This window comes from Somniosus microcephalus, chromosome 6 (assembly GCF_052327205.1).
Source record: "Somniosus microcephalus isolate GS21.2 chromosome 6, FLI_Smic_1.0, whole genome shotgun sequence".
In the NCBI taxonomy this organism is placed as follows: Eukaryota; Metazoa; Chordata; class Chondrichthyes; order Squaliformes; family Somniosidae; genus Somniosus; species Somniosus microcephalus.
Window position 1 is genome coordinate 115,056,904 of NC_140992.1, and position 24,795 is coordinate 115,081,698.

Consider the following 24,795-nt stretch of genomic DNA (forward strand, 5'->3'; position numbering starts at 1 on the left):
GTCGCTCTCTCTCTTACCCCCAGCGCTCTCTCTCTTTCCCCCCCAGTCGCTCTCTCTCTTCCCCCCCAGTCGCTCTCTCTCTTCCCCCCCAGTCGCTCTCTCTCTTCCCCCCCAGTCGCTCTCTCTCTTCCAACAACAACATGCCCTCAAAAAAGCCTCGGCACTGCCGGGCACTCCAGCTAGTCTAAAGCGGTTCTTCTGTCTGTCATTCCGTCTGTCTGTCTGTCTGTCTGTCTGTCCGGCTATACACTCTCAAGTTATAGAGCGTACCTACACGTGTGTTACATCAAAAGAAAGTTTACGATTCCAGAACGGTCGTAAGCGTATTTACGTTTCAGTGAGACAAAAATTGTGCCCGCGGTATCCAAAAAACTTTCAAAATTCCGCTCATTATCTGCTCATTAGCATTGAGTGACGTCGAGGTCGACCAATCGTATGGTCGAGCGGCCCGACAGTCGACCAATCGCTGCGTGGCAGGGGCGGGTTCGTGGCGCGTGCGGGCGGGCCCTCCTAGAGTTGAGTGATGGGGACGATTGACCAATCCTACGCTTCGATGACCTGACGGTCGACCAATCGGTGCGTGTGTGGGCGGGCCTTATCATTCTGAACCGAGCTGAGTCGCCGCCATCTTGATTCCAAACTTTTCATTTCTTTTTCCCGCTTTCTGCGTTTTCTTTTCAAATATACATTTCCAGCAAAAAAAATGTTGCTTTTAAAAAAAATTGTTTTTAAAAAAAGTTAATTAATTTGTACATCTTTTCTCTAACCTCTATAATTTTCCTACCTTTCACCGTTTTTGTAGGCCTCGAAGCCTAGGCCTCTTCTCCGCACCCACGCCCGAGCTAGGCACCTCCGGCCCCAGTCAACAAGCGGCCCTCGATCGCTGCCATCTTTGTGAAGGCTGGAGGGGCGGGCTTCAGACGAGCGTCGCTACCGCCGCCATCTTTGTAAAGGCTGGTGCGGCGGTGGCGGCACGGAGCTCCGCGGGAGCAGGTGCGTGGTGGTGTCTCACTCACCCCCCAGTCTCTCTCTCTCTCTCTCTTCCCCGTGCCTCCTGAATGCGTGGGGGAAGAGGCCCGGGGCACCGTGGCCGCTTTCAGAGACTTCAACTCTGTGACAGGTGAGGAGGGTGTTTGTTGTTCAAGTTGGGCGGCGGGCGGGTTCCCCGGGTGCTGATCCCTGGCGGTGTGGATGTGGGGCCGGAGCCCGGCTCTTACCTTGCCCCGGAGAGCGGGCGGATGGCGGACGGCGGGGCCTGGAGTAGCAGAGGGGAACAGTCAACAGACAGACGTCAGAGAGACAGAGAAATAGGGAGGGAGGGGAGGGGAGGGAGAGGACAGGGAGAGGGAGAGGGAAAGTGAGGAGAGTGGCAGGAGGGAGAGAGGAGAGGGGCAAGGAGGGAGAGGGGAGAGAGAGAGAGGGTGGGGGAGGGGAGAGGGTGAGGAGAGGGTGGGGGAGGGGAGAGGGGAGAGTGTGAGGGAGGGAGAGGACAAGTGGCGGGAGGGAGGGAGAGAGAGTAAAGCAGGGAGAGACAGGGGGAGGGAGAGAGAGAGGGTGAGGGAGGGAGAGGGTGAGGAGAGGGGGAGGGAGGGAGAGGACAGGGGGGAGAGGGGGAGGGAGCGAGAGTAAAGCAGGGAGAGACGGGGAGGGAGAGAGGGTGAGGGAGGGAAAGAGTGAGGGGGCGGGACAGGGAGGGAGAGCTTACCTTCTTCCTTCCTTTGCAGGGGTCCATTGGGCCACCTTCCCCCCGTCTCTCTCTCTCTTCCCCCCCAGTCGCTCTCTCTCTTCCCCGCCGTCGCTCTCTCTCTTCCCCCCCAGTCGCTCTCTGTCTTCCCCCCCAGTCACTCTCTCTCTTCCCCCCAGTCGCTCTCTCTCTTCCCCTCCAGTCGCTCTCTCTCTTCCCCCCCAGTCGCTCTCTCTTCCCCGCCAGTCGCTCTCTCTCTTCCCCCCCAGTCGCTCTCTCTCTTCCCCCCCAGTCGCTCTCTCTCTTCCCCCCCAGTCGCTCTCTCTCTTCCCCCCAGTCGCTCTCTCTCTTCCCCCCGTCACTCTCTCTCTTCCCCCCAGTCGCTCTCTCTCTTCCCCCCCAGTCGCTCTCTCTCTTCCCCCCCCAGTCGCGCTCTCTCTTCCCCCCCAGTCGCTCTCTCTCTTCCCCCCCAGTCACTCTCTCTCTTCCCCCCCAGTCGCTCTCTCTCTTCCAACAACAACATGCCCTCGAAAAAGCCTCAGCACCGCCGGGCACTCCAGTTAGTAAAAGATGTAATAACAGTGCACTTGGATAACAGTGACAGGATCGGACAAAGCCAATATGAATTTACAAAAGGTAAATCATGCTTGACTAATCTACTGGAATTTTTTGAGGATGTAACTGGTAGAATAGATAAGGGAGAACCAGTGGATGTGGTGTATTTGGACTTTCAGAAGGCTTTCGATAAGGTCCCGCATAAGAGACTAGCATGCAAAGTTAAAGCACATGGGATTGGGGGTAAGGTACTGACTTGGATAGAAAACTGGTTGGCAGACAGGAAGCAAAGAGTTGGAATAAATGGGTCGTTTTCCGAGTGGAAGGCAGTGACTGGTGGGGTACCGCAGGGATTGGTGCTAGGACCCCAGTTATTCACAATATACATTAATGATCTAGATGAGGGAACTAGATGTAATATCTCCAAGTTTGCAGATGACACAAAGCTGGGTGGGCATGTGTGCTGTGAGGAGGATGCAGAGAAACTCCAGTATGATCTGGACAGGTTGGTTGATTGGGCAGATGCATGGCAAATGCAGTACAACGTGGATAAATGCGAGGTTATCCACTTTGGTGGCAAAAACAGGAAGGCAGATTATTATCTGAACGGCAATAGATTGGGAAAAGGGGAAGTGCAACGAGACCCGGGTGTCCTTGTGCACCAGTCGCTGAATGTAAGCATGCAGGTGCAGCAGGCAGTTAAGAAGGCAAATGGTATGCTGGGCTTCATGGCGAGAGGATTTGAGTACAGGAGCAAGGATGTCTTGCTGCAGTTGTACAGGGCCTTGGTGAGACCACACCTTGAGTATTGTGTGCAGTTTTGGTCGCCTTATCTGAGGAAGAATGTTCTTGCCATGGAGGGAGTGCAACGAAGATTCACCAGGCTGACACCTGGGATGGCGGGAATGACGTATGAAGAGAGATTTGGTCGATTAGGCTTATATTCACTAGAGTTTAGAAGAATGAGAGGGGATCTCATTGAAACTTATAAAATTCTAACAGGACAAGACAGACCAGATGCAGGAAGGCTGTTCCCAAAGGCGGGGGAGTCCAGAACCAGGGGTCACAGTCTAAGGGTAAGGGGTAAGCCATTTAGGATTGAGATAAGGAGGAATTTCTTCACCCAGGGAGTGGTGAACCTGTGGAATTCTCTACCACAGAAGACAGTTGAGGCCAATTCATTAAATATATTCAAGAAGGAGTAAGATGTATTTCTTAACGCTAAGGGGATCAAGGGATATGGGGAGAAAGCAGGGACAGGGTACTGAGTTTGGATGATCAGCCATGATCGCATTGAATGGCTGAGCAGGCTTGAGGGGCCGAATGGCCTACTCCTGCTCCTATCTTCCATGTTTCTATGTTTCTATGTTTCTAAGAGCCTGCTCCCTTAGCCTTGGCCAAAGCCCCTCGGTAATTTACCATTCGGGGCTATACGAGACCAGCTGGGGTTCATTCACCCTCCTGTGCAAGTGCCTCAAACTCATTTGCCGTTCCCACCCCACAAACCCTGTCTCCGCACCCCGCCCCCCCCCCCCCCCCCCGGTGAAGCAGGAAAAGTCAGAGATTGGCCGATGCTGTCCCCATTTTATAAGGTGGGATGTTATTAAATGTGCTGGTGACGTGTACCTTAATCTTCTGGATGCAGTCTTCCATGGAGACAGCCTGGATGCAAGCGACTGATGTCCAGTTGCTGCACTTATTATGTTCATCCACACTCATGGTGCACCAACGCAGCCTGTTGTCAGTAGAAGTAGTGACCGCACCTGGGGAATAGGAGCACGTTGACTTCTGTTTCATTACTATATTCCACATTGTTTATAAGTCGGCTTTACAGCCCCACCCCACCCCATGCCATCGCCTTCCCTGACTTGAGGTAACAAGAGTTGTGGCAGAGCGTGGGCAGGCTGCCTCGTCCTTTGCTTCTCCCTCTCCCTGTGTGCAGGAAAACTGCTGTTCTGCTCACAAAGTTCCCTCCGATAGATCAACTACGTAGGAAACTGCAGAGTTTTCAAAAGGCTGATCTGTACCTCGACTCCATTTACCTTTGCTCCACCTTTGCTCCATATCCCTTGATACCCTTGCTCAGCAAAAATCTCTCCATCTCAGGCTTGTAAACTCCAATTGACCCCCAGCATCCACAGCCTTTTGGGGGAGAGTTCCAAATTTCTGCTACTCTGCGTGAAAAAGTGCTTCCTGCTTTCACTCCTGAATGACCTGGCTCTAATTTTTAGATTGCGTCCCCTCGTTCTTGCTTCCCCCACCAGAAGAAATGGTTTCTCTGTATCTACCCTATCGAATCCGCTTAACATTTTCATGGAACCTTCTCTGCTCCAGCGAAAAGAACCCCATGAAAAGTTACACAAAACCATTCTTTAGCCTCTCTGCTCCCATGACCACCAACCCAAAAACTGCAGCTGAATCCAACACCAGTCTCTGAACATACTAGGAAGTTAAAAATGATGGGAGGTGTAATACTGACCAGCTGGTGGAATACTCTGATTGCGATTAGAGCGGGTTACTTGAACTTTTCATACCTCTTATTACAACAGTGACTATACTCCAAAAGTACTTCATTGGCTATAAAGCACTTTGTACAAATAGCAATGAGATGAGGTAGTCATGAAAGGCGCTATATAAATGCAAGTCTTTCTTTTTTTTCTTTCTGAGAGCTTGAGTTGAGTTTGTGAATTCTCTAGCCAGTTACAGCTGGCAATTCATCAGTTTGGGGAGGTGGGTCGCATGTGTCATCCGAAAGACGGCACCTCTGACAGTGCAGCACTCTCTCAGTACTGCACTGGAGTGTTAGCTTGGATTCTGTGCTCAAGTCCCTGGAGCAGGACTTGAAGCCACAAGCTTTCTGACTCAGAGGCGAGTGTGCTACCGACTGAGCCACTGGCTGACATTAAGACACGGCGACCTATTTATTTGGATCGGTGATGAGCATCAACTATACATTGGCCCAGAAATTCGGGTCAGGGGCTTCCCGCGGGTGCAAGCCCCCGACCTGCATTTACCTTGCGCGCCGGCCGTCGTGCTGTAGGGCCCCGTGGAATTGCGATCCTGGGCCTCCTCCAACTGCCAGCGTGCAGTGCTTGCGTATCCCAGGGGCGCAGTTAGTTCGATGCATCCCCTGGGATCATGTGGGCTATGGAGAGCCAATGGTAGCAGGGAATGCTTCATTCATAAGTTTGACAGGAAGGCCTGTCAAACCTATAAATACTATAAACCCCAAAACATCACTAAATCTTCAAATAATTTTTTTTTTAAATCACATTTTTAAATTAAACTAGAAATTACATGAAATAACTATTTTAAACAATAATTTAAATATTTGAAAAAAATAATTTTATTTTCTAACGGGGCTAAAAATAAACTTACCTTTCTTTAAAGTATTTAAAAATAATAAACCTGTGGAAAAAATGTTTTAATTTTAATTAATTCACCACTTACCTTGTAAAAAGCCGGCCTTGCGACTGCTTTTTACATGTCTAACTTCTGGAGACTTACCTTCCCGGGAAAACCTGCAAAAAAAACATAAGTTCGATGCGCACGCGCTGCCTCTCCCGCGCACGCCTTCCACCTCTTAACCCCTTCTTTCAGGGGAACAGAAGTGCCGGTTTCCCACACATACGCAGTGCATGCACGAAACCGGCACGTCCATTGGGCTTACGGGTGAGTACCCCGTGCGTACTCACCCGTGGAGACCCGAATTTCTGGGCCATTATGTTAATCCAAGATGGCTGTCGTTCCTAATGAATGAGATTGTTCTGGAGTCATGACTTGAGATGGTGTGAACCAACTTTTTCCTGTTTACCGTATCAAAGCTCCTCACAAGTTTAAATACCTCTATCACATCGCATGTTAGCCCTTTCTACTCAAGCATCTCCGGTCTCTTGTGTCGCAATCACTTTACACAAAGCAAGATTGTACGAATAGCAATGAGATGAATGACAAGTTCATCTGTTCTTGGTGTTGGTTGAGGGGGCAATGTTGGACGAGAGACCAGGAGAACACCTGCTTGCTTTTTTGTTTTGAATAGTGCCATGGGATCTGTAATGTGCACCTGAGCCACCGGATGGTGCCGTGGGTTAGCATCTCATCCAAAGAAAGATGAGTGAGTGGCACTTGATACATTTACCTACCGAGAAAGCAATTCAAATGTGATTAAAATGTAATTAATGTGATCACTACAATGTGAATGATTTGATTAAAATATGGTTAAATGCAATTAAATTGTAATTACATGTTGGAACTGGGGGCATAGTGGGTTAGACTTTGGAGCAACAGTACCTGCACTGGGATACACATGTACACAAAATATACTTGAAATGTGGTACACAGATACACACACTGCACCTGTACTGGGGTACACAGATACACACACTGCACCTGTACTGGGGTACACAGATACACACACTGCACCTGTACTGGGGTACACAGATACACACACTGCACCTGTACTGGGGTACACAGATACACACACTGCACCTGTACTGGGGTACACAGATACACACACTGCACCTGTACTGGGGTACACAGATACACACACTGCACCTGTACTGGGGTACACAGATACACACACTGCACCTGTACTAGGGTACACAGATACACACACTGCACCTGTACTGGGGTACACAGATACACACACTGCACCTGTACTGGGGTACACAGATACACACACTGCACCTGTACTAGGGTACACAGATACACACACTGCACCTGTACTAGGGTACACAGATACACACACTGCACCTGTACTGGGGTACACAGATACACACACTGCACCTGTACCGGGGTACACAGATACACACACTGCACCTGTACTGGGGTACGCAGATACACACACTACACCTGTACTGGGGTACACAGATACACACACTGCACCTGTACTGGGGTACACAGATACACACACTGCACCTGTACCGGGGTACACAGATACACACACTGCACCTGTACTGGGGTACGCAGATACACACACTACACCTGTACTGGGGTACACAGATACACACACTGCACCTGTACTGGGGTACGCAGATACACACACTGCACCTGTACCGGGGTACACAGATACACACACTGCGCCTGTACTGGGGTACACAGATACACACACTGCACGTGTACTGGGATACACAGATACACACACTGCACCTGAACTGGGGTACACAGATACACACACTGCACCTGTACTGGGGTACACAGATACACACACTGCACCTGTACTGGGATACAAAGATACACACACTGCGCCTGAACTGGGGTACACAGATACACCCACTGCACCTGAACTGGGGTACACAGAAACACACACTGCACCTGTACTGGGGTACACAGACATAGTTTAAACCGAAAAAATACAAATATTTTCTGATAATCATCAATTTTTTTATTTGCAGTGAGGCGGCCAGATGAGGTCAGTTTCCCTCCGTGCTAGGACACTTGATAATTAAAAATTAAAACGCCTTCCCCGTGAATGGACATTTCCCTTTTAGGTAAAAATCTGCACAGGATCCCAAGCATAATAACTTGAGCCATACAGGGTGAGAAGGCACCAAACTGCGAGCACTCAGTAAAAATATACTTTATTCTAAAAGAACGAAAATGACTTACAAATAATCCCCAAGACCAAAGCTGTGATGAGCAGCCTCATCCTGCCCCACAGGTTCAGGAATTGGTGGAAGCGAGAAATACTCTGTCGCTAAGCAGCTTTGAGGAAGTCTCGACGCTCTTGCTCCCCTTTTACAGAGCTCTGAATTGGCAGGAACACAGATGACTGATGCTGATCTCTGTTTACCGAGCGTTTCATAAGAACTTGCCAGAAACTTTGCAATTCGAACAAACCCTTTATTTTGGAATTCAGGTGTTTTTTTTTTAACTCCTTAAGGTTTATTGTTTCCAAACATGTCATCAATTTAATTCTGGTAAAAAGAGAAAGGTTGTGCAATGTATGTGCTCAGAAACTGATTTCCAATCTTTTACCTTTCCCAACTCTTTCCTCAAATGATTAACTTTTTATTATCTTTACAATAAATTCTATCCCTGGCTTGTCCTGACCTCAGCCCACCCACCAGTAAGGGACATCAGAATTAGCCCTAGCGGGCTGGTGAAGGGAAAAATCAGTCAGGGTTCCCATTTCCTTGTGTTATTGCTTGCCACTTGGGGACAGGATTGAAGCCCACACAGTTCAGTCCCTTGCCTGAATCAACTGACCTCACAGGAAATGGTGCTGGACGACAGAGAAATCAGCCACAGTTCCCGCTCCTGATGCCTGCTCTAATGTGTGGACATCAAGTCAGGACAAGTTTGACCTAAGTTGTGATGCCCCCCATGACTGACTGGGCTGCTGGCATTCACTGGCTGGCCTTATATTTGAAAAATGGCCATTTGGGTGAGATATCGCATCAAGAAGTCAGAGTCCAGGAGAGGAGCCAAGAAAATGGGGGGGAAATAAATTCTCCAATGAGTTGATTTTATTTTTCTCATTGGAGCAAATAGAAGTTCCCAGAATGAATAGGTTCTTCCAACAAATGATTCTCCTGCCATCTTTTTGTTGTTTGCCCCTACTTCAGCCCATCAGCTGTCCGAACCCTCAGTCATGCCATTGTCATCTCCAGATTTGATTACTCAACGCACTCCTGGCCAGCCTCCTATCTGCCACCCTCCTTAAACTTCAGCTCACCCAAAACTCTGCGGCCCCTACTCTATCCCGCTCCAAGTCCCACTCACATATCACCCCTGTGCTCGCTGACCTACATTGGCTCCCAGTCCATCAACATCTCAAGTTTAAAGTTCTCATCCTTATGTTTAAGTCCCTGAGTGGTTTCACCCTCCCTCTCTCTGTAACTCCCTCCAGTGATACAACCCTCCCATCCCTGAACTCTCCGTTCCTGTGATTCTGCTCTCTTGTGCATCTCCTGCTCTCTTGGTCCTAACATTGGCATGCAGATCCCACTCTCTGGAATTCTCTGCTAAATCCCCCTGCCTCTCCACCTCCCTTTAAGACCTTCTTTAAACGGACCTCGTTGACGAAGATTTTGATCACCTCTCTGAATATCTCCTTTTCTGACATGACTTCCATTCTTTTCCCCCTTGCATTTTTGTGAAGGATCTTTTTTCTGCATTACACACTCTCACTATATCAATACAATTTGTTGCTGCTAATTGACCCGAATGAAGGTCAAAGCAAGCGGTGTTCTTTAATCGCTTGCTTCTGTGTAATGCAACAAGGCATGAACGCAGATTTATTAAAGTTAGACACCATCACTGGGAAGTTCCTCACGGGCTCGGCTGCTGTAACTTCTCCGGGACATTCAGCGGAAAGCCAGTTTACGCGGTGATCCCGTCGAAGTTCTGGCTGCAAATGGGGTGATATTCCCAGAGCAGGCTGCTGTCATTTACCTATTAGAGAAACACTGGGAGGGATTTGGCTCGTGCAGGAGGTAGGTATAAGTGGTAGAGTTTATGTGCAAGATCGCTGATTTGGAGTTTTTATGGAAAAAATGGACATAACTGGCCTGCGATCATTAAACAGCAGTAAAAAATTGGTGGTATTTGCACGTCTGAATCAGAAGGCACAAGTGTCTTATTTTTCCGATAACACCCTCGGGGAAGTGCCTTGCGTGGTGTTAGCCTAAGCTCAGTGGTAGCACTCCTGCCTCTGAGTCAGATGGTCGTGGGTTCAAGTCCTACTCCAGAGATTTGAGCACAGAATCTAGGCTGGTACTTCACTGTAGTACTGAGGGAGTGCTGCACTGTTGGTGGTGCCGGCTTTCACATGAGACATTAAGCCGAGGCCCCACCTGCCCTTTCAGGTGGATGTGAAAGGTCCCATGGCACTATTTCAAAGAAGAGCAGGGGAGTTCTCTCTGGTGTCCTGGCCAATGTTTATCCCTCAACCAACATCACCAAAACATTAGCTGGTCGTTATCAGATTGCTGTTTGTGGAACTTTGCTGTGTGCAAAATAACTACTGCATTTTCCTACATTACAACAGTGACTACTCTTCAATAGTATTTCATTGGCTGTGAAGCGCTTTGGGACATCCTGAGGTTGTGAAAGATGCTATACAAATGCAAATATTTCTTGGGAGATTTTTCCACATTAAATAAAGGCAAGTTGTTGTTGTTGACAACCAACCCTCCACTCATTCACCCACCCTTAGTGAAGCTTTGTTGTAATGACTACTAGTTACTGTATCTTAGATCTGAACACATCTCAAAGCAATGACTTGCATTTATATAGTGTCTTTAATGTGGAAAAACATCCCAAGGCACTTCACAGAACCGGAGGGAAAATGTAAATGAACACAGAGCCAAAGAAAGAGATATTCGGAGGGGTAACCAAAAGCTTGGTCAAACAGGGAGGTTTTAAGGATGGTCTTAAAGGACAAGAGAGAGGTGGAGGAGGTCAAGGAGGGAAATCGAGGCAAGGCGGCTGAAAACATGGCTGCCATTGGAGGGGTGAAGGGAGAAGAGAGAATGCACTGGCGTCCAGAGTCACAGGAATGGAGAGGTTGTGGGGTGGATGTAACAGAGATGGGGTGGGGCGAGTTCTTGGAGGGATTTAAACACAAGGATGAGAATTTTGAATTTGAGACACTGGGGCACCAGGAGCCAGCATAGTTAAATGAGATCGGGGTGATGGGCGAATGGGACTTAGTGCAGGATTAGACATGGCCAGCAGAGTTTTGGATGAGTTTACATTTATAGAAGTGCAGGATGGTAGGCCAGCCAGGAAAGCTTTTGAATAATTAAATTATGGTTTCAGCAGCAGATGGACGGAAGTGGGACAGATGCGGGCGCTGGTAGAGGTAGAAGTAGCTGGCCTTTGTGATGGAGAGGAGATAGTTTTGGAAGGTTAGTCGAGGTTATGAACAGTTTGGTTTAGTCTGAGACAATGGACAGGGAGGGAAATGGAGTTCATGGTGAGAGTATGGAGTTCGTAGCAGGGGCTGAAATCAATTGCTTCAGTCTTCCCAATGCTTTAGTTCGGGGGAAGTTATGGTTAATCCAAGCCTGCAAAGTGAGTACCTCATCTGACTTCATTCAGATGACTGAACCCATTGCCAAGAAACTTTCCTTTTTCACAACACACAATGAGCTCATTCATGTTGTTGAGTCTTAGGCAACAGGTTTTGAGATTCAGTACTTTCCCAGTTTGAGAAATATTGGTCTGTAACACAAGACACCCCAGATGTGCTTGTGTCCTGCTTATAATAGCTCATCTTGTGGTCTGGAGTAGAAGCACCAGTCTGTTGTGGTTTTAACATGTTTCTCTGAATCTACCTCTTTCTGTTGATGTAAGAATTTATTTTCCCAAATTCCTCCCTTCTTTTCTTGAAGGTGAATTTATATAGCGCCTCTCACAACTTCAGGACTTCCTAAAGTGCATTACAGCCAATGAAGTATATAATGTAGGAAACATGGTGGCCAATTTGCGCACAGCAAGCTCCCACACACAGCAATGTGATAATGATCAGATAATGGGGGAGAAATTGGGTATGTTGCGCCACCTATTAGCGCCTAAAGAGGGTAGTCAGTGGCTGTAGCGCCACTGGCCGCGCCTCCCGCGACATTCAGCGGGGGCGCTAATGGTGGCGTTAGCCTGTTGCGCTGCGCCGCCACCGATGACGTCATTGGTGTGCACAGCGCCCCATTAGTGCCTCGATCATGATATTTGGTAGCGAACGCCGCTGCAGTGCCGTTCGCTACCCGTGCCCAGTTCACGGGGCCTTGCTGTGCCGGCAGTGGCGCAAGTTAAGGTGGAGGTGCGGGGCGGTCGCCTGCCAGCACCTCCGTCCCCGGCCTCCTGGCCCCCCCCCCACCCCCGCGGCATTGCCAGCTGTTTCCCGAGAGCCCGGCACTTCTCCTCGGTGCTGGGCTCTTTTGCCGGCACTCGCGATCGGGGATCGTGCTGTTGCAGGCCCCTCCCCCTTAACAATGGGAGGATGGCCTGCAGTACCGCAGCGTGCCATGCCGCAGCGTGTGGCGCTGCGGCATGTTGCGCTGTGATATTCAGTTTCAGCGCCCTAAGAGGGACGCGGAGCGCCTCGAGCCTCGCCACATCTCCCTCTAGGGGTGCTGAAACTGAATTTCTGACGTTCGTTAATGCTCCGAACGCTGCGCAAAAATCAGCGCCCAGGCAAACTTGGCGCCACTTTGGCGCCTCAACCCAATTTCTAGGCCAATCTGTTTTACTGATGTTGGTTGAGGGATTAACATTGGCCAGGACACCGGGGAGAACTCCCCTGCTCTTCTTCGAAATAGTGCTATGTCCACCTGAGAGGGCAGACAATGCCTCGGTTTGACATCTCATTTGAAAGACAGCACCACTGACAGTGCAGTGCTTCCTCAGTACTGCTAGCCTAGATTTTGTGTTCAAGTCTCTGGAGTGGAACTTGAATCCATGACCGTTTGAGTCAGAGGCAAGAATGCTACCAACTGAGCCACGGCTGACACCAAATAACACGTAAGAGGAGTGCCGGGCTGAGCGATCGTGGCCAGCACCACGAATAAAAAAGGGGAAGGGGGCAGGGGCTGGCAGGCAGCCCAGAAAAATGGCCGCCCGACACTTGCCTTTTAACTTCGTCACTGCGGCTGCAAAAACCCCGACCCTGTCGGACATATCGGCCGGTGATAAGTTAGGCGGCGCAACGGAAGTTTGCGCCCGGGGTGCGAGCGGGGCACTACGCACGGCGATGATGTAATCGCCGGAGGTGCAGCGCCACGGGGCGCTACTGGCAGATGCCGCCGCTCACCTCCCGCTGAATTTCGTGGGAGGCTTTGGCACCGCGCCCGGGCGCTAGGAGCTTTGCGCCCCCCGGGGGCACTAATGGGAGGCGCAAAGCAACCCAATTATTCACCCTTTTGGTATAAATCTTTCAATTTTTCTTAAGCAGAACTTCCAGCACCTCGAAGGACAAGGGAAGCAAGTGCATGGGAATACCACCGCCTCCAAGTTCCTCTCCAAGTCACACAGCATCTTGACTTGGACATATATTGTCATTCCTTCATCGTCGCTGGGTCAAAATCGGGAACTTCCTGATTAACAGCACTGTAGGAGTACCTTCACCACATGGACTGCAGTGGTTCAATAAGAAGGTCCACCACCACCTTCTCAAGGTCAACTAGAGATGAGCAACAAATGCCGGCTTTGCCAGCGACACTCGCATCCTGAAAATCAGTAGAAAAAAAGAATTCTGATCATTATAGCATTGTACTGACAGCACCACCTATAGGTGCTAGGGGCACCCTAGGGGCAATTCTTGTTTATCTACCATCCTATTTTTGACATCAGTGGGGGGCGGTAGCAAGACTAAAATTGCTTAAAGGAAGACTTAAAGCCAATTGCCCAAACCCGTGGCAAAAAGGCAGTCACGATTTTGAGGCACCGGCCTCAGTTGTAACCAGCAGGCGAGCTGTGGGGCGCTAATTGGGACCTCAAGATCGGGTCAGGACGGTAAGTTGAGGGGGTGGGGCGGCACGGCCTTGAATCCCGGGGCGTAGCAGCGGTCCAGATTATTTGCAAGGGTCCTGCTCCTTCAGGACCCACAAAAATAATTCAATACTTACCTTTGCCGGGCGTCTTCGGTTCCATCGTCCGTAGAACTTATTGAAGCCTGCACTGCACAGGCTCCGACCGGTTCCAACCTAAAGTGGTAATCAGGATCCTATTTATGTCATAAGACCCAAATTTCCATGTTAAAAGGGGCCTACCAGCTGAAACAGGCAGGTGTTTTGGACACCCGGCAGTAGGCCCCTTTCAAAATGGTGCCGCCAGCGTCGCCGGTGCGGTAAGACGACTGACCTCCATTCTGAGACCGTTACCGTCCTGTTAACACCAGGTGAAGCCGATGAAAATGAACCCCATGGTGTTTGTAAAATGATGGGGAAAAAAAGAGAAACAAAATGTGCAACTTAATTCTTCAGTGGCTTTTTGTGGACTTGATCACGTAGCACTGCGCCTCAAGCCATCAGAGTTTGTGACCCTAAAAGTCAGGATTTGACAGGGTGAGTGAGAGACGCGAGGACTGTGTAGGGGGTTGTGGAGTTCACCGGTTGTTGAACTGGATTATTGGATGCTGATGTGTAGACATTTCAACTGCTGAAGGACGAACACAGAAAAAAAAGGCGAGCAGACAGCAAATCTTTCGCAACTGAGCTTAAACACAATGAAGCAAGTCCGACTCACCTTGTACGACCTTGTGTCTCTTTACACAACTTGTTGCAAAGTGTCAGCTGTTTTTATGCCATTATATATAGAAAGAAAGAAAGACTTACATTTATATAGCGCCTTTCATGACCACCGGATGTCTCAAAGCGCTTTACCACCAATGAAGTACTTTTGAAGTGGAGTCACTGTTGTAATGTAGGATTTCTATGAAGTTTGCAGATTGAGCATGACTTCTCCTGTTTATACTTTTCCGTATTAAATTCATCTGCCAATGTTCTTCCTCCCGCAATTTAATATTGTCTGTGAATGCAACTGTTCTGGGGTCCCAACACTGATCTCTGGAGCATTCCACTTAACATTGCCCACCCACTACTCTGACTTGATGAATACCAAATGTTTTCTACTCTTCAGTCAATATCTTATGGCACCAGTTGAGATAACTTGAGTCCTGAGCTCTTCATTGAGTCAATGGAAAAAGTAGGAAAGCAAAAACTATTAGAGGAAAAAAATCTGCCTTGCTGTTAGCTCAGTGGGTAAATGCACTGTGTGATGTACTGAGCTATTCAGAAACTGGTTAGCTGAGTTGGTGGTGAACCTCACTGTTGGCCTTAACACCCCCAATCTAGGAAAAGCGGAAACAAAAACATCAGGGTTTCACGCACCCTAAATGCTTTTCAGTGGCCCAGGCTGGAAGTGCATGTTTGTGGAGGTATGAGGAAGAACAGAATCTGGTTCCCTGAAATGCCCCATGATCGAATGGCATCACCCTCTGAGCAGTCTCATCCATAAGGACCACCTGTCGGACAGTAGCAGCAGCAGCAGCGGCGGCAGTGCGGACCTGGGAGGAGCGGCGAGGCAACGGCAGCGGTATAAAGTGAGCCCGAGGCGCAGGTAGGCCCCACAGCAGCAACATCGGCGGCAGTGCAGACCTGGGAGGAGTGGTGAGGCGACGGCGGCGGTACCAACTCAGCACCGGCAGAATTTTCAAAGAGTGACATCAGAAGTCAAAAGTGACGTCGGCACAAGGGAAGGGAGCTGATTGAGGCCAGTGTCGGGAGTGGAGAGAGCGGCAGTACAAGGCTCAACAATCTCACAGACCGGTGGCGGCGTTCCGGAGCCACATCACAATTCAAAAAGTGACGCGGGCAAGAGGAAGCAGCTGATTGGGTGGGTACGGCAAGGTGAGTATTTATATATACTCTATAGTTTGACAGTTAAGGTGAATAGTTTATAAAATTAGAAGGTCTTAATTTTTGTGGTTACAGTTTCTAAGGTCTCTGTTGTGTATCGGGAAGTGCTAGTAACCAATGGCCCTTGAGTATATCATTTAATTGTAGTGTGATTGGTGGTATTGATTTGATTTAAATTAATTAAAGGGTAAGTCATGGCAGGACAGCTCAGCCCCATGGAGAGCTCCTCCTGCGCTATATGGGAAATCAGGGATACTTCCTGTGTCCCTGACGACCATGTGTGCGGGAAGTGTATCCAGCTGCAGCTACTGACAGACCGCATTGCAGCGCTGGAGCTGCGAATGGATACATACTGGAGCATTCGCGATGCTGAGGACATCGTGGATAGCACGTTTAGGGAGTTGGTCACACCGCAGGTAAAGGCTGCACAGGCAGGAAGGGAATGGGTGACCACCAGGCAGAGTAGTAGGCGCAGGCAGGTAGTGCAGGGGTCCCCTGTGGCCATCCCCCTCTCAAACAGATGTATCACTTTGGATATTGTTGAGGGAGATGGCTTATCAGAGGAAGGCAGCAGCAGCCAAATTCCTGGCACCATGGGTGGTTCTGCTGCACAGGACAGAAGGAAAAAGACTGGGAGAGCTATAGTTTTAGGGGATTCTATTGTAAGGGGAATAGATAGGTGTTTCTGCAGCCTCAAACGAGACTCCAGGATGGTATGTTGCCTCCCTGGTGCAAGGGTCAAGGAAGTCTCGGGGCGGCTGCAGGGCATTCGGGAGGGGGAGGGTGAACAACCAGTTGTCATGGTGCATATAGGTACCAACGATATAGGTAAAAACCGGGATGAGGTCCTAAAAGATGAAGGCCTAGAAATTGAGTTTGCGCTGCGCCGGGGCTTAACGCCGGAAATTTAGCGCCGGTGCTAAGTCGCGCTGCGCGCGCCAAAAATTCAGTAGCGCCGCGCCCAAACGGCTGCCGGCGCTACTGAAGGCTGTTTGCACCTGAAAACTGGCGCTACGCGCCGCATTGCGGTGCTATTCCGGCGCTGCGGCGCCCGATGCGGTGCGGCAGGCTCGGGAAGTACAGGCCTCCTCCTTCAGTTAAGGAGGAGCTGCCTGCACCCGCCCGCTGGCCGGTTAAATCGCCACAAAAATGAGCCCGGCACCTCGGGGAAGTGCCGGGCTCGCAGCCGAGAAGCATCTGTTCCGCGGGAGGGGTGGTGGGGGAGTCCGGGGAGGGAGGTGCGGGCAGGCGGCTGGCGGGAAAGCAGCCGGCCGCCGCTCCACCTTTATGCGCCGGCGCAAAGTCGTGTAAGACTCTGTTGCCAGAGTCTTAGTTGCGGCTGCCACGGGCGAGGCGGCCGCAACTGAATTTCGGCGCTGGGGCCCGTCACCACGGCAACCGGGACGCTGCGCACACCGATGACGTCATCGGTGCCGGCGCAGCGCTACCGGTGTAACGCCGATGTTGGGCCCTAGTCAATTTCAAAACCGGCTGTAAGTCCAGCGCAATGCCCTCTAGCGCCGCAAAATGGGCGCTAAGCCCACTCAATTTCTAGGCCGAAGATAGAGAGTTAGGAGGTAAATTTAAAAAATAGGACCTCAAAGGTAGTAATCTCAGGGTTGCTACCAGTGCCACATGCTAGTCAGAGTAGAAATAGAAGGATATTTCAGATGAATACATGGCTAGAGGAGTGGTGCAAGGGGGAGGGATTCAAATTCCTGGGACATTGGAACCGGTTCTGGGGGAGGTGGGACCAGTACAAACTGGGCGTTTTGCACCTGGGTGGGACCAGGACCAATGTCCTAGGAGGAGTGTTTGCTGGTGCAGTTGGGGAGGGGTAAAACTAAAGTGGCAGGGGGTTGGGAACCTGTGCAGGGAGACAGAGGAAAGAGAAGCAAGGATAGAAACAAAAGACAGGAAGGAGAAAAGCAAAAGTGGAAGGCAGAAAAATCAAGGGTGTAAATCAAACAGGGCTACAGTAAATAAGAATTCTAAAAGGACTAAGAGTGTTAAAAAAACAAGCCTGAAGGCTTTGTGTCTTAATGCGAGCAGCATTCGTAATAAGGTGGATGAATTAGCTGCGCAAATAGATGTAAACGGATATGATGTAATTGGAATTACGGAGACATGGCTCCAGGGTGACCAAGGCAGGGAATTGAACATCCAGGGGTATTCAATATTCAGGAAGGACAGGCAAAAAGGAAAAGGAGGTGGGGTAGCATTGCTGGTTAAAGAGGAGATTAACACAATAGTAAGGAAGGATATTAGCTCTGATGATGTGGAAACTATGGCCTAGAAATTCAGTTGGGCGCGCCAGCCGTTAGCGCCTTAGGAGGAGTAGATCTCGAGCGCTAGGCGCTTAGCGCCCGGGCGCAGTGCGATCTGCGCCTCGCCCCAACTTCAGTAGACATTTAGCGCCGGCGCAAAGTCTTAGCGCGCGCCCTGCTGCGCGCGCAGATCATGACGTCATTTCGTCGTGCAACGCCCTTTGTGCGCCCGGAACCGGAACTTCACTCGCGCCGCCCCATTGTGCGCTGGGCGGCCCTAACGACTGTGAAGTGGAACGGTACACAGCCGAGGCGGGCCGCGGGGAGCGCAAATTAAAGGGCACTTACCCTGCACTATAAAGGCCAGCCATTTTGCAGCATTCACTCTTGTGCAACGGTTTTTTGGAGAGAGACCAAGGAGGAGAGCTTACTGCTTTGGCCCAACACTAGGACAGGTATTTTTGGCTCAGGCCAGAGCTTAGCAATTATCTTTGCCTTCATTGAGATCTCAGTGTTTGCCAGCATATAATGGGGGCTGCATTGGGTGCCAACGCTGAGTTTCAGCCTTATGCCGGAAGGGCTTACAGACGCCGTGAGAGAGTGGCAGCCCTGGCTAGACGCAGAGGGGGCAACAGGCGTCGCCAAGTGAGGCCTTACCCACCCAGGGTATACCGCCAGCAGTCCTCCTATCTGACCATGTCTGCCGCGCAGTGTGTTAGGAGGCTGCGATTCAGAAGGGAGGTGGTTGCAGACATCTGCCAGCTGCTGCACAGAGATCTGCGTCCACAGCTGATGTGCAGGACGTCTCTGTCGGTGGCAGTGAAGGTGACGGTGGCTCTCAACTTCTATGCCACCGGCTCCTTCCAATCCGCTGCTGGGGACATCGCTAACATCTCCCAGTTCGCCGTGCATTGCTGCATCCGCCAGGTGACCAATGCCCTTTTCAGAAGGAGACGTCAATTCATCTCCTTCCCCATGACCCTGGAGAAGCAGCAGCAGCGTGCAGTGGGATTTGCAAGAATAGCGGGCTTCCCCATGGTGCAGGGCGCCATTGACTGCACGCATGTGGCTTTGCAGGCACCTCTGGAGCATGCCGAGGATTACCGCAACCGGAAGGGCTACCATTCCCTCAACGTACAGCTGGTGTGTGACCACAGGCAGCGCATCCTAGCTGTCAATGCCCGCTTTCCAGGCAGCAGCCACGATGCCTTTATCCTGCGACAGACAACTGTGGCTGACATGTTCCAGGCACAGCCTCACCCAAGAGGATGGCTTATCGGGGACAAAGGCTATCCTTTGTGTACCTGGCTCATGACCCCGCTCCGCGCGCCCACGGCCCCTGCTGAAGAGACATACAACGAGCGCCATCAAGCGACTAGGAACATCATAGAACAAACAATCGGCGTCCTCAAGCAACGGTTCCGCTGTCTGGATCACTCCGGGGGAGCCCTCCAGTATTCGCAGGAGCGAGTCTCCCAATTCGTCGTCGTTTGCTGCATGCTGCACAACCTGGCTATCCGCAGGACTCAGGCACTGCCACCTCACGTTGGGCCACCGCCTCAGGAGGAGGAGCAGGAGGAGGAGGAGGACGAGGAGTACCAGCCCAGGAGGTCCAAGGGCCGCCCGTCGGCGGCTTATTGACCGTCATTTCTAGGCCCCCTGTCAGGGAATGGCTTGTGCCAATGAAACAACATGATTGCAGCCGCTCCACAAGCCATCAGCCGGTTAAGGCAACAAACACTTCAAAGATCAAACATGGACAATGTGAATAAATAAAATGCTTTATTGTACAAACTCAGGGCCCTTCCCACATGAAAACCAAAAACAGACGAAACCCCCAAAAAACACTCACACACATGACTCACTCCCACAACCTGGGGAGCATTAACAAAAGATGTAAACAAAAATGGCCTTCATCCTCGGCCTTCACAAAACACACATTCCAGAAAACACAACATTTGGACACACCCTCTACTTCGTGGCCCGCGAGGGCGATGCCTTCTGCAAACTTTGGCGGCCCCTGCACGCCCTGCTGCTCCTCCTCAAAGTGAGGCCATTGGCTGCTGCAAGGCTGGGGGCAGGCTCCTGAGGGGCACATGTCGTGATGGCAGATGCCCTTGGGGGTCGACCTAGACGAGGTCTGGTCGTCGAGGGGCCGGCTGGTGAATGCTGCAGCTGTGGCTGGCCAGCATCAGTCGCTGCAGCAGCTCCTGGCAGCTCCACTGGGGGAGTGGCAGTGGCGGCTGGAGGAATGGGGGCAAGCTGGCGGATGGCAGGCGCTCACTGGTCGCCTGAGACACTGGCACTCGGCCGGGCCAGCACTGCAGCATGCGCACCAATCTGCCGAGGGACAGACCGCTGTGCTGCTGCAGCACGCCGGGTGCCCTGGCGATGCCTGGCTGACACAGCGAGTGTGGCAGCAGTGAGTGCCCGTGTTGACCTGTTCAGTGACCGCGTCAGACACCCAGTGACTGCACGGCACCACTGATCACCTGGCCACTCGCTGCCTGAGCTGCCCCGAATTCCACCCGACTGGTGGCCTGTGAGGCCCCGAACTCGATCACACTCCGAGACAGGGACTCGATGGCCTCAGGCAACTGTGCCACTACCCCCATGAGCTCCGTGTGCCGGCGCTCCGAGTCCGCGGACAAGTCCTCGAGGCGGCGCATCTCCTCGGCGTTGGCAATCTCCGGACTGGAGGCCGGACTCTCCCTCTGGGGAGAAGGCCGCCGAGCTGGCCGACCCTTCCTGTGTTGCTGGACGCCGCTGGGCCCAGCAATTGGACTCCCCTCCGACCCTTCCCCCCTCTGGGGAGAAGGCCGCTGAGCTTCCACCCCCCTCCCGCGTTTCTGCAGGCCGCTGGTCCCAGGAGCTACCCTCCCCTCCGACACTTCCCCCACGCTCCCCTCCAGGGAAGACGTGTCCCCTACATTGGCATGGGTTGCCGCGGCTGAGGGTTCCCCTGATGGGCCGCCTTCCTCTTGCTCCTCCTCCTCCTCCTCTTCTGAGGGGCTGTCACTGGCAACTTCAGGGACCTCCTCCTCACCATCTGAAAGCAGGAAGGCACAAGAGTAGCTTTAGAGTGAGGAGAGGGCGTCAGCGAGGGATGCATGAGTGGTGGCATTCAGCGCATTGGTCGGACAGTGGCAAAGGATGTAGATCTGATGCGCAAGTGGGACGAGAGAGGTCCAAAAGGCGATGTCCTTACCATTGGTGCCCAGAACAGGGTCGGCATCTCCAGATGCAACGGGGCCAATCACCCGGGCACCCATGATGCGCTCCATGCGATGTTGCAGCTCGGTGAGCGGCTGGATCTGGGGTCCGCCTCCCCCGGTCGCAGTCCGGCTCCTCTTATTATTGGCCAGCTTGGCCGGCAAGAGAAAGGACGGCCTCTAAGTACAGTGTGTAGCCCTGATCTTGTGTGCACTGCCTCCCATGGTCGAATAGCCTGGCCAGTGTGTAGCCCTGATCTTGTGTGCACTGCCTCCCATGGTCGAATAGCCTGGCCAGTGTATTAAGTGCACAATGTGCAATTGATGTTCGTGAGTGTCCCATAGCTGCTGCATGAGGGCTGGCCATTAGGGCTTTCAGGTCCCTTTGCCCATAATGTGAGGTGCACATGCAAGGATGAGGAGGACACTGGAAAGGGTACTCACCCTGACAATCCTGGCGAGGTCATTCAGCTTTTTGCGGCATTGGACACCGCTCCTGGGGACCTCGCTGTTGGATGACACCTTGGTGGCGACATGCCTCCAGGCTCTCCGGTAGATGCGGGCCGGCGGCTTCCTGCCATTGTCCGGAAACAAAATATGGCGTCTCTTCTCCACAGCACCAACCAGCACCCTCAGATCAAGCTCTGACAAGCGCTGCGCTCGTTCACGGGCCTTCTCCATGGTTTCAGGTGCTATTTGGGTCCAGCAGCAGTGTTCAGGCCTAGCTGCAGGGCTCCACTATCCAGGGCGTGGCAGCAGACCAAGTCGACCCTTCCCCCTTAAGAGCTGGCCGGCGCCAGGGTGTCTGCTGTCAATCAAGAAATGGCCGCACCTGCGCTGCACCCGGCCTCGGCGCTCTCGCTCAGCACCTCCGGCTTAGCGCCTAAACAGAGGCGTCCAGCGCCAGTTTTAGCGCTCGAGCAAACTCTTAGGGCGAAGCTAATGAATATCGGAGAAGTGGCCTCGAATTTGCGCTGGGCGCAAACTTTAGCGGCCGCCCGACTTTACCGCCCCAAAAGTGGCTATAATGGGCTAGATTTTCAGTATAGACAGTTTTGGGGCGCTAACCTTAGCGCCCGCCCGAAGTTAGCGCCCGCCCCAAAGTAGCGCCCCGTTGCCAGAAATTCAGTGGCTTCGCCCTAAGAGGTTGGTGGAGCGCTAAAAGAGGCGTTCCACTACTATCTTTAGGCGCTAAGCCGGCGGTGCAGAGCGCAACGCCCGATCTCGGGCGCAGCGCACGGCAGACACTCTGGTGCCACTGAGCTCTTAAAGGGGAAGGGTGCATGTGTTCTTTTCAAAAGCAGAGTGTGGGGGGGGGGGGGAAACGAGGAGGAGGAGGAGGAGGAGGAGGAGGAGGAGGAGGAGGAGGAGGAGGTGGTGGTGGTGGTGGTGGTGGTGGTGCCCGGAAACATAAATACACCGTTCACAACAACACACTGGATCCTTCCACACAACACATGCAGACTGCCGTTTATAGTGCATGAGGAGTGCCCTTTAATTTGCGCTCCCCAGGGTCTGTTGCGTTCCATTTTACAAACGCTCTGGACGCCAGCCGCACAATGGGGCGGTCCGACTGAAGTTTGGATTCGGGGCGGCCAAAGGGCGTTGCACGAGGATGTGATGTCATTTTCTGCGCGCGCATCCGGGCGGCCGCTAAACTTTGCACCGGCGCTAACGGGCAACTTAATTTGGGGCGGGGCGCAAACTGCGCTGCGCCCGGGCGCTACACGCATAGCGCCCGAAAATCACTTCTCTTAAGGCGCTAACTGCTGGCGCAAGCAACTGAAAATCTAGCCCAATGAATTTCTAGGCCTATATGGGTAGAGCTGAAAAATACCAAGGGGCAGAAAACATTAGTCGGAGTTGTATACAGACCCCCAAACAGTAATGCTGAGGTTGGGGATGGCATTAAACGGGAAATTAGAGATGCGTGCAATAAGGGCACAGTAGTTATCATGGGTGACTTTAATCTACATATAGATTGGGCTAACTAAATTAGTAACAATACTGTGGAGGAGGAATTCCTAGAGTGTATGCGGGATGGTTTCCTGGACCAATATGTCGGGGAACCCACTAGAGATCAGGTCATCTTAGACTGGGTATTATGTAATGAGAAGGGATTAATTAGCAATGTTGTTGTGTGATGCCCCTTGGGGAGGAGCGATCATAATATGATAGAATTCTTCATTAAGATGGAGAGTGAAGTAGTTGACTCAGAGACTAGGGTCCTGAATTTAAATAAATGAAACTACGATGGTATGGGGCGCGAGTTGGCGAGGATGGATTGGGGAATGTTACTTAAAGGGTTGATGGTGGATAGGCAATGGGAAACATTTAAAGGTCGCATGGATGAACTATAGAATTTGTTCACCCCTGTTTGGCATAAAAATAAAACAAAAATGGTGACTCAACCATGGCTAACTAGGGAAATTAGGGATAGCATAAGTTCCAAAGAGAGGACATATAAATTGGCCATAAAAAGCAGCAAAACTGAGGATTGGGAGCAGTATAGGATTCAGCAAAGGAGGACAAAGGGATTAATTAAGAGGGGGGAAATAGAATATGAGAGTAAGCTTGCAGGGAACATAAAAACTGACTGTAAAAGCTTCTATAGATATGTGAAGAGAAAAAGATGGGTGAAGTCAAGTGTAGGTCCATTGCAGTCAGAATCAGGGGAATTTAAAATGGGGAACAAAGAAATGGCAGACCAAATAAATACATACTTTGGTTCTGTCTTCACAAAGGAGGACACAAATAACCTTCCAGAGATTTCGGGGAACATAGGGTCTAATGAGAATGAGGAATTGAATGAAATCAGTATTTGTAGGGAAATGGTGTTAGGGAAATTGACGGGATTGAAGGCCGATAAATCCCCAGGGCTTGATAATCTACATCCTAGGGTACTTAAGGAAGTGGCCCTAGAATTAGTAGATGCATTGCAGGTCATCTTCCAAAATTCTATAGACTCTGGAATAGTTCCCATGGATTGGAGGGTAGCTAAAGTAACCCCACTATTTACAAAATGTGGTAGAGAGAAAACAGGGAATTATAGACCGGTAAGCCTGACATCAGTAGTGCGGAAAATGCTAGAGTCCAACGGAGCGTGGCGCTGTGTTTTGGCGGGCAGCGTTTCGCTTGGGACTTTGTTACAACGAAAGTGTCCACCCCCCTTCTCGGCGCTGACTTCCTCTGCGCCAATGGCCTTTTGGTGGACATTAAGAACCGACATCTCGTCAACGCTGAGACTTTCAGTTCGCTCCCGTGTTCGCTCAGTGGTTCCGGCACGACGAGGTTGTCCAGCGCACTCTCGGCCTCCGATGAGTTTTCCCGCCTCCTCGCCGGGTTCCCGGACCTCACGAAGCCCACTTTCTCGTCCGCCGCCACCAAGCACGGGGTAGAACACCACATCCTGACCACCGGTCCACCTGTCTACGCCCGCGCTCAGCGCCTCAAACCGGGGAAACTCGCCATCGCTAAAGCCAAGTTCGACACAATTGAGCGCCTCGGCATCATTCGCCGGTCGAACAGTCCATGGGCCTCCCCCCTCCACATCGCACCGAAACCAGTTGGCGCCCGTCTGGCGATTACCGGCACCTCAACGACGCTACGACCCCCGACCGCTACCCGATTCCACACATCCAGGACTTTTCCGCCCGAAAGTTGTTTTCTCTAAAGTGGACCTAGTTCGGGGTTACCACCAGGTCCCCGTTCGGCCGCAG

The 24,795-nt window shown here is 51.4% G+C and overlaps 1 long non-coding RNA gene across 1 annotated transcript; it reads right to left on the reverse strand.

Moving 5' to 3' along the window:
* Positions 1 to 643: 643 nt before the first annotated feature.
* On the reverse strand, positions 644 to 8,126 carry LOC147116017 (uncharacterized). Its single transcript, XR_015078597.1, has 3 exons — positions 7,847 to 8,126; positions 3,866 to 4,002; positions 644 to 1,255 (listed from the first exon to the last, which is right to left on the reverse strand). It is a non-coding gene; the product is annotated as an uncharacterized LOC147116017 (long non-coding RNA).
* Between the last annotated feature and the right edge of the window lie 16,669 nt (positions 8,127 to 24,795).